The sequence below is a fragment of the Melospiza melodia genome, unplaced genomic scaffold (assembly GCF_035770615.1).
Source record: "Melospiza melodia melodia isolate bMelMel2 unplaced genomic scaffold, bMelMel2.pri scaffold_18, whole genome shotgun sequence".
Taxonomy (NCBI): Eukaryota; Metazoa; Chordata; class Aves; order Passeriformes; family Passerellidae; genus Melospiza; species Melospiza melodia.
The window spans coordinates 9,901,281-9,910,502 of NW_026948525.1; the positions used below are offsets into that span (position 1 = coordinate 9,901,281).

General features: G+C 53.4%; 1 pseudogene; it reads right to left on the reverse strand.

The window, feature by feature from the left end:
* Positions 1–4,781: 4,781 nt before the first annotated feature.
* On the reverse strand, positions 4,782–6,015 carry LOC134433365 (zinc finger and SCAN domain-containing protein 2-like; annotated as a pseudogene).
* Between the last annotated feature and the right edge of the window lie 3,207 nt (positions 6,016–9,222).

Below are 9,222 nucleotides of genomic sequence, written 5' to 3' on the forward strand. Positions count from 1 at the left end.
GCTGTGCACGAGCAGGGTTGGACTGCTCTGGGGGGAGCTGTGAGGGGGGCTGGGGCAGAGTGACCTCCCCAGTGACCTCACACAGCCCCTGGGATGTCACACAGCCCCTGTGATGTCACACTGCCCCTGTGATGTCACACAGCCCCTGTGATGTCACACTGCCCCTGTGATATCCCAGAGCCAACTCTGAGACACCACGCTATGATGTGATACAGCTGCTCTGTGATGTCACAGAAGTCTCTGTGATGTCAGAAAGTCACTCTATGATTACACAATCTCTCCTGTGATGTCACAGCCTGCTCTATGATGTTACACAGCCACCCAGTGTTGTCACAGCCCACTCCCTGATGTCACAGAGCCACCTTCTATGATGTCAGGATCTGCTCTATGGCCTCACATCCTACCCTATGATGTCACAGCCAGCTCTGTGATGTAACAACCCACCTCAGTGATGTCACAAAACCCTCTCTGTGATGTCATACTGACACTCTGTAAGGTCACAGCACATACTTTGACATCACTGCCAGCTCTATGATGTCACACAGCTATGCCATGATCTCACAGCCTGCTCTGTGATGTCACACAATCCCCTCTATGATGCTGTAGCTGCTCAGTGACCTCACACAACAAACTCTGTGATGTCACAGCCCAATCTGTGACCTCACACAGCCCACTCTGTGCTGTCACACAGCCCCTTGCTGACATCACAGCTGCTCTGTGCCTCTATGACACAGATCCAGAGGAGCTGCTGTGACACAGCCCCCTCTGGGCCATCCCACAGCCCCTGCCTCTGCTGAGCCCCTGTGAGCTCTGTCTGTGCCCTGCTGGTGTCCCTGAGGGGCCCTGGCAGTGCCCCAGCCCTGCTGGGCTGTGCTCAGGAGCTGCTCCTGGCCAGAGCTGTCTCTCTGCAGCGCTGCCCCTGCCAGGAGCTTCCTCTGGGCCAGGAGCCCGGCCCAGCTCAGCAGCACAGACACAGCACAGGGACTTTAATGAGCCTCTGGGGCTTTGGTGCTCTTTGCATCAGACCCAGTCCCTCAGAGTGGGCTAAAAGAACTTCTCAAGAGCTCAAAGTGAGATTGAAACACAGAAGTTTCTTGTACTTTAAATAGATCCCTGTGAGGGACAGGACTGAGAAAGTGTCTCCAGGTTCCAGGGAGAGCAGAACACTGGTGGCAGTGATGACAGGTGGGGACAAGCGAGGGAAAGGTGTCTCTGCTGGTAAGGAAACCTGCACCTCTGTCCCTGCAGGCTGTCAGCATCCCCGGCTGCCCCACCTGGCTGGGCCCTTCCTTTGCTGACAGCTCTGCCTCCTGCCTGCCTCTGCCTGCCCACACAAAGCCTTGGGCTGCTCCAGGCTCCTCCTGGGGACATGCTGCACCACAGCCCTGCCCTGACAGGGAAATTCCTTTCTCCTGGTGTTCAGTCTGGACCTCCCAAGCTGCACTTGGTGCTATTAGGTCTTCTTCAGGCTTATTCCTACTATGAAGAAAAGCTCCAGCCTCTCTGAAACCACCCATCCATCCCTCCCAGGCTATTCCCTTTCAGTCCTCAGTCTCTACACCACTGACCACAGAGGCCACAGACTCTCCCTGCTCGTTTTGTGATGAGGCCTCCAAACCCCATTCTGGGAGATTTTTGAGTCCTCTCCAAGGTCTGTGAAAAGGGAAAAATAGCATTCGAAGTTATTTTCTCCTAAATCCTACAGTGACAGAAAATGGGTCAGTATCTTTAAACTGAATGGGGACAAATTAACATTTGTTAGAAGGAGGAAATATTTTACAATTAAGAAAGTGGCAGGAAACTGCAGCTGTTTTTCCAGAGAAGTGGATTCCCCATCCCTGGAATTGTCCAAGAGCAGGAGATTTGTGTAGCCTTGCCCATTGAAACCCTCTCATGCCCAGTGACAGAATTCCTGCATTGTGGGTTCTCTGATGTGCTGGGTGCCCTCACAAGGCTTCTGGCCAGAATGTCTGCTGAGGGCAGCCAGGCTGCTGCAGGGGCAGTGACCTCACAGCCACCACCATGGCAGCCCTGTCCCCTGGGCCTTGGCTCTGCCCTTTCCTCTGCCCCTGCCTTGGCTCTGCTGCCATGAAGAGTTTTGTCATTAATATCTTGTCCCCAAGGTGCTGGGGCCAATGGCTTCCCAGTCAGGCTCCTGGGGCAGAAGTGGCTTTTCAGAGCCCAGCCAGGAATGAGCCCTGGGGCAGCAGCTCTGCAGTGGTGGCCACCAGGCCGGGCTGCCAAGGGAGGCTTCTGGCCATGGCCTGCAAGCAGCTGCTGCTGCCAAGGTGCCTTTGGTGCCTCAGGCTCTCCCTGGCACAGCTCCCAGCACGGCACTCTGCCCTTGTGCCCGAGCCCTTCCCTGTGCTGGGGCTGGCCTGGGGCTTTTCCTGCAGCGGGACCTGCCCTGCTGATGGCACAGGAAAGGCAGTTCCTGCTGGAGCAGGAGGCTCTGCCTGCAATGGGCTCCAACAACTCCAGACAGGTCCTGTTTGCAAAGCCCCCAGTGGGAAATGAAGGAGGGGTGTCACACTGCTTTGGGGGTGAATAATGCTGAAACCAGCCTGACTCCTCCATCTCAAAGTTCAACATCCTCAGAGGGAGCTGAAGCTGTGGCAGAGCTGGAAAAATCCCCAGAGAAAGGAACAACCAAGTGACACCACTGAGAGCTTCTGCAGAGCTGCTGAGCTGGCCAAGTCTGGGCATACCTGACTGACAGGGCAGCACCTCAGACTAGAAAAGCCCCGTCCCAAATATTAATGGCAGCATCTCCTGACATTTCCCTTCTTGGGGGATGTGGAAATTCCTCCCTGCAGTGGGGACATCCCTTAAGGTCACTGCTCCAGCCTGAGTCTAAGGGATTTACGCAGTCATTGGTCTGCAGGAGTAACATCAATCTCTGCATAATTACAGATTTTCCTTTAAGGCAGTTCCTTTGAAATAATTTCTTAGTGCTCTATATAATATATTATACATCTCTTACATTCTGGTTAAATATTTATGATTTAGGCAATTTTCTCTAATCATTACCATAATATATCATACATATTTATATAAAAATATCTGGTTTGCCATCCCTAATCCTGTGGGACAAATTCTACAAAGATTTAATTCCAACTTTATAATTCTTTACACACAAACTCTGTAAAAGTCTGGAACTCAGATTGGAAAACCCTGCTCCAAGGCTACTCTCACAGAAGGCATTGAGAAAGCCTGGAGGTCCTTGGGGGTATCTGTGGGTTTGTAGGGGCTATTGGGGCTCCTTTCTGCACCTTGTGACTCAAGAGGAGTTTCTCTAATAAACATGGCCTGAAGCTCCCACTGTGCCCATGACAGGAACCCTGTGAGTGTCTAGGACATCCTGGCCCTTTGGCAGCCTGGGGACTCCTGGGATGTCACCGTGGAGCCCCCGTGAGTGCCTGTGACAGACCGGTGCCTTTGCAGCCCAAGGTCCCCTAGGATGTCACCATGGAATGGCTGTGACTGCCTCTGAGCACAGGGCTCTTTACCATCCCCAGAAAGCCCTGGGAGGTCTCCATGGAGCCCCTGTCTGTGCCTGTGACATTCCAGCTCTGGAAGAGCCTGGAGACTCTTGCAAAGTCCCCATGGAACCCCTCTGAGGGCCTGTGACAAATCTGATCCTTAGTAGGCAACCATCGCAGGACCCTGTTGCTATGGTCAGTTTCCATGGACACCATCACCAGGCCCCCTGTTGCTATGCTCAGTCCCTTGGAAGCTCCATGGAGACCCCATGCCAGGGGTGGTTGCCATGGACACCAGCTCAGGCCTGCAGCCACAGCCTGTTGCCATGGCAACCATTGGCAGCCCCATCCCCAGGCTCATGGGATCCCAGAACCACGGAATTGGCTGAGCTGGGAGGGACCCATGAGGATCCTCCAGTCCAACTGCTGGCCCTGCACAGGACACCCCAACAATGCCAGCCTGGGCCTGGCAGCGCTGGCCAAACGCTGCTGGAGCTCAGAGAGCCCTGGAGCTGGGACCCTTCCCTGGGGAGCCTGGGCAGGGCCCCAGCAGCCTCTGGGCAAAAACCTTTTCCTGACATCCAACCGGAGCCTGCCCCGACTCAGCTGCAGCCGTTCCCTCCACTCCTGTCCCTGGGCACCAGAGGGAAGAGATTCCCACAGCCCCAGCCAGGGACCCGCTCCCAAGGCTGTTGCCATGGCCACCAGGGCTGGGACCAGCTGGGATGCTCGGTTTCCAGGGGCCAGGGTTCAGGAATGGGGTACCCCAATTTTCTGCTCCCGCTAAAACTGCGCTGCCCTTGCTGCCCTCCCACCTCCCATGGAAAGCACAAAAGGCAAAGATCCCGGGCTGGGATAAGAACAATTTATTGGGAACAGCAACAAGATAAGGAACAAAAGGAACAGAAATTATATTGATAACAGAAGGGGTAAGAAAAACTATTTACAGGGAAAACTAAACACAATTCACTGCGTCTGCCTGGCCACAATTTTCCCTGCCTGGAAATTTCACCCTTCTCTTTAGGGAGAGAGAGAGTCCCTTTCCTGCCCCTAGCAATGACCTGAGGTGAGAGTAAATGTAAGGACAGGGCCATGGCCAGACCCTCATGTTCTTCCATCCCACATCATATCATTGGCAGGGGCAGGAAAGGTACAGCTGTCTTCCCAGCACGGATCACAGGGAAAATGGGTCCCCAGGGCTCTTCCCAATGTGGGTTCTCCCATGGGGGATAAAGCTGGAGCAGTGCATGAACTCTTCCTGCAGTTGGGGCATGTGCAGGGTTTCTTTTACTGGTGACTCCGTTGGTGTCTGGTCAAGTAAGAGCTGCTGGTGAAGCTCTTCCCACACTAGGGACACTCGCAGGGCCTCTGCCCAGTGTGGATGCGTCGGTGGATGATGAGGGTGGAGTTGTGCTTGAAGCCCTTCCCGCACTCAGGGCAGCGGAAGGGCCTCTCAATAGTGTGAATCCGCTGGTGCTGGACGAGATCAGTACTGGTGTGAAACTTCTTCTGACACTCAGGGCACTTGTAGGGCTTCTCCCCAGTGTGGGTCATTTGGTGGATGATCAGCTGGGGCCTCCTACTAAAGGTCATCCCACATTCCCCACACTTGTATGGCCTTTCCCCAGTGTGGATCCTCTGGTGGCAGCTCAAGAGAGACTTCAGACTGAAGCTCTTCCCACATTCCCCACATTCATAGGGCCATTCTCCGGTGTGGGTCTTCTGGTGGGAGATCAGGTTAGAGTTCTGGCTAAAGCTCATCCCACATTCCCCACACTCGTAAGGCCTCTCCCCAGTGTGGGTCTGATTGTGTCTGATGAGGTGCGAGTTGCGCTTGAAGCCCTTCCCGCACTCAGGGCAGAGGAAGGGTCTCTCATCCGTGTGAATCCACTCATGCAGGAGGAGATCAGAGCTGGTGTGAAACCTCTTCTGACACTCAGGACACTCGTAGGGCCTCTCCCCAGTGTGGATGCGCCGGTGGCTGACAAGGGTGTAGTTGCGCTTGAAGCCTTTCCCACAGTCAGGGCAGCGGAAGGGCCTCTCATCTGTGTGAATCTGCTGATGCTGGAGGAGACTGGAGCTGGCCCGAAACCTCTTCTGACACTGGGCACACTCGTAGGGCCTCTCCCCAGTGTGGATGCGTTGGTGGGTGATGAGGGTGGAGCTGTAGCTGAAGCCCTTCCCACACTCCCCACACTCACAAGCCCATTTCCCCAGTGTGGATCATCTGGTGGCTCATCAGGGTGCTGCTCTGCCTGAAGCTCTTCTCACACTCTGAGCACTTGTAGGGCTTCTTCTGATCATGAAGCTGCTCATGGACCACCAGCTCTGAGCTTTGGCTGAAGCTCTGTCCACCTTCCTGGCTCAGGGTGGGTCTTTCCTCCTGAGAACACCTGGGACTGGCTTTGGAGCCCCTCTTCCTTTGGGATCTCTGAAGCATTTCCTCCCAGCTGGAATTCTGCACCGTGGCACTGCTCAAAACAGCCTCTTCCACAAGGTTCTGTTGGGGGAATTTGTCCTTCTTGGTCTCCATCCTCAGCTTCTTCTCTAGGGGAGGAAAGACAAGGACAGGATGGGATTTGCCTCCGTGCCAGAGGGAAGTGGAAGGAGATCCCCCCAGTGCATCCCCAGCAGGATGGCATTGGCAGAAGGGTTGTCGTTCAGCTGGGGGCTGTGCTGGGCTGGGAGATAGAGCAGGAGAGAGGGGGAAATAGGAACTGACTTCCTCCTCACCTGCCTGGGTGTCCTGGGGCATCTTCCTCGCAGTCTCTCCCTCCATCTGGCTAAGTTTTAGGAATGGGAAATCCTGTTTTGGGTGGAAAACAAGGAATGAGCACACTAAATTTTGCACCGGATTGAAGGCAAACCTGGGGGAGAGTCTAAGCCAGAATTCCAATTCAAAAACAAAATTAGGATCAAGGCAATGATACAGAAACACTGCCTTAAACTGACAGAGTCAGGATATAACCTGACACCCTGTTGGTCAGGGTGATGGGAGCAGTCCCAATAAATGGTGGCTGCAGTCCTGTTGGAGTGATGAAGGTGATTCTGTCAAAGCAGTGATCCTGTAGAAGGGTCTGGTCTTCCTCTGAAGGTCCAGTGCTGGTTATGGAGCTCTTGTCCTCTGGGAATCCAGTAGGCAAGGTGCTGCTGGTGTTGCAAGCCTCAGCTTATATCCAGGTAGGAATGCTTGGATCCTCCCCCTGAGTAGAGAGAGCATCCCACAATGGGAGGATGGAATTTTATCAGTCCTGCAGTGACACTCAATGGCCCATTAGCAGAAGATATCTCCCCTGGAGGGCGTTATCAGGGGTGAGTCATGGAAGAGATAAAGAACACTGCCCCACCTGTTTATAACAGTTGATGAAGATGGTGATTGAAAACATGCATTTGGTTACATCTTGCATGGCAGCCTGAAACAGTGGGGTAATCCCTGCTCAGGGGGTGAACACCACCCCCCTTACCCAAACTGGCTCAAGTGTAAATCCCCCACCCCAGGAAGGCCACACACACACAGGGGACAATGTCACACTTGGCCTGCTCAAGGGTTCGTCTCTGTCCCTGTCACTCCCTTTCTCTCCCCCCTTTTCTCTTTCTTTCCATCTCTCTCTCTACCTCACATTTACTGTTCAATAAAATCCACCTTGGATTTGGTCTTTTTAGCACCTTAACTGGGGCAGAGGCATGTCTCCAGCAATTTTCTTAACCAGATTGCGACATTATTTTGCCATAGTGGGTTCAGGGCGCCGTTCTCTAACCCCAAGTGCCTTTGACAACAGCATGGTTCCCTCCTATGAGGAGGTTGTGGTTCTCTCTGGAGGAACTCTTGGAAACTTGGACACAACTTCCTCTGAGCAACTTATGGGAGAACTGATGAGGAAAATGGCTGTTGTAGGTGGCCAGTGAAAAAGAAAATATTTTGTTGTCCTTCCTTGAAATGTTTGTTAAAATCACTGGAGGAAAGGGAGCAAATGATACCAGCGAGACTGACAAGGTTCATTCACCCCATGGTGAGGAACACAAGGATGCTATAAATCCCACAAAAAGCCCAGCTCAAGTGGCTAAACTCCCAAATAACTCTGGAATTCGCAGGCTTGGGTTCTTTGCCAAATGTGAGAATCAGTATTCTCTTCATCCCTGTCACCTTTGTGACAGCTACACAAAGTTTCCCCTTCCTTTTAATAATCTGTATTGGGCCTAATTTCCACTTTTCTTTTATTGGAACCTGCCAGCAGCTGAGCTGGAGCTGTGCAGGAACCAATGAAACTTGGAATTGCCACAGAAGTTCTTCTATTGTCAGTTTATTCCTGTTTGGGATTTGTTTGCATTTCCATAACATGTGACTCTTGGGAAAATCAAATATTCATAAAAGTATTTTATGTAGGATTAAGTTTGATTTCTGCCTAGTTTATTTTGTCCAGTGCCCTGGGGATGCTCAAGGGGTCTCTGTGCTTCTTACCCTGGGGGACGCTCAGGAGGAATTTGTTGCGATTGTCCCTGTCCCCAGGGCCAATCACCCCAGGCCATTCCCCAGGGGGTCTCCATCATTCTCACCCCAGGGAATGCCTGGGGGTCTCCCTCCCTCTCACCCCTGTGCCAGGGGGTGCTCAGGGCAGTCTCTGTCCCTCTCAGCCTAGGGGATGCTCAGGGCAGTCTCTGTCCCCTCACCCTGGGGGATGCTCGGGGGGTCTCCATCCCTCTGGCCTCAGGCAATGCCTGTGCAGGGCTGGGGACCAGGGGCTCTGTGTCCCTCTCACCGCTGAGGGTGCTCGGGGCTGGGGGGGCTCTCCGACCTTCTCACACCTGGGGAGGCCGGGGGGGTCTCTGTCCCTCTCAGCCCTGCTGTGACCCCACCCAAACATCATTGGGCTCAGAGGAACAGAGACACCCCCAAAGCCCCAGAAGGGCTGAACCTGGGATTTGGTTTGGGGCTGAAGATTTAGGAAGGGACTGGAACTGGGGCTGGCCCTGGAATTGGGGCTGAGATTTGGATTAGAGCTGGGATTGGGGTTAAGGCTAGAAATTGGATTGGGTTTAGGGCTGGGGTTGGGATTGGGTCTGGGGCTAGACGAATCTGGGACTGGGATGAGATTAAATACAAAACTGTGAGTGTGTCTAAACATGGAGTGAGATTGAGACCAGGATCAGGGTCAGGTTTGGGACTGAGCTCACCCAGGGCAGGACAGAGGGAATGTCACTGCAGGATGTCCCTGGCATCATCCCAGCCCTCCTCAGGCACCTCCACACATGGGGGACAGCTGGGTGCTCCAAGATCCAGGTGCTCCCACGCTGCCCCTCAATACCAGGCGAGCATTCCCTGAGGGCAGCCCTGACTGTGACCCTTGGGGCTCTGGGATCAGCCCTCACATCCCTGTGGGAGCAGCTGCAGACAGGATGAGAGATTCCCCCTCCCCTTACCTATGGGAGAATGAAGCCCAACTTCCCTTTTCTTCTGATGCCTCCTCCTCTCCTCAGCTGAGGATGTCAAACTCCCCAGGAGCAGGAAAATCCCCATTCTCTGTTTGCTTGTGGCTGCAGCTTGGAACATCCACCCAGAACAAAGAAATTCTAACAGCCCTGCTGAATGTCACCAGGCGGAGGTTTGTGACAAAGGGAGGAAATTGTATTTTGATAGGAAAGAAAGTTACAAAATTATTTCTTTCTTTCCCATTCATTTTGCATCAGTTCCAGTTTGTTTTTCAGAGTGCCACCTTCTCAGCTGATTGTGTTTGTGTCCTCC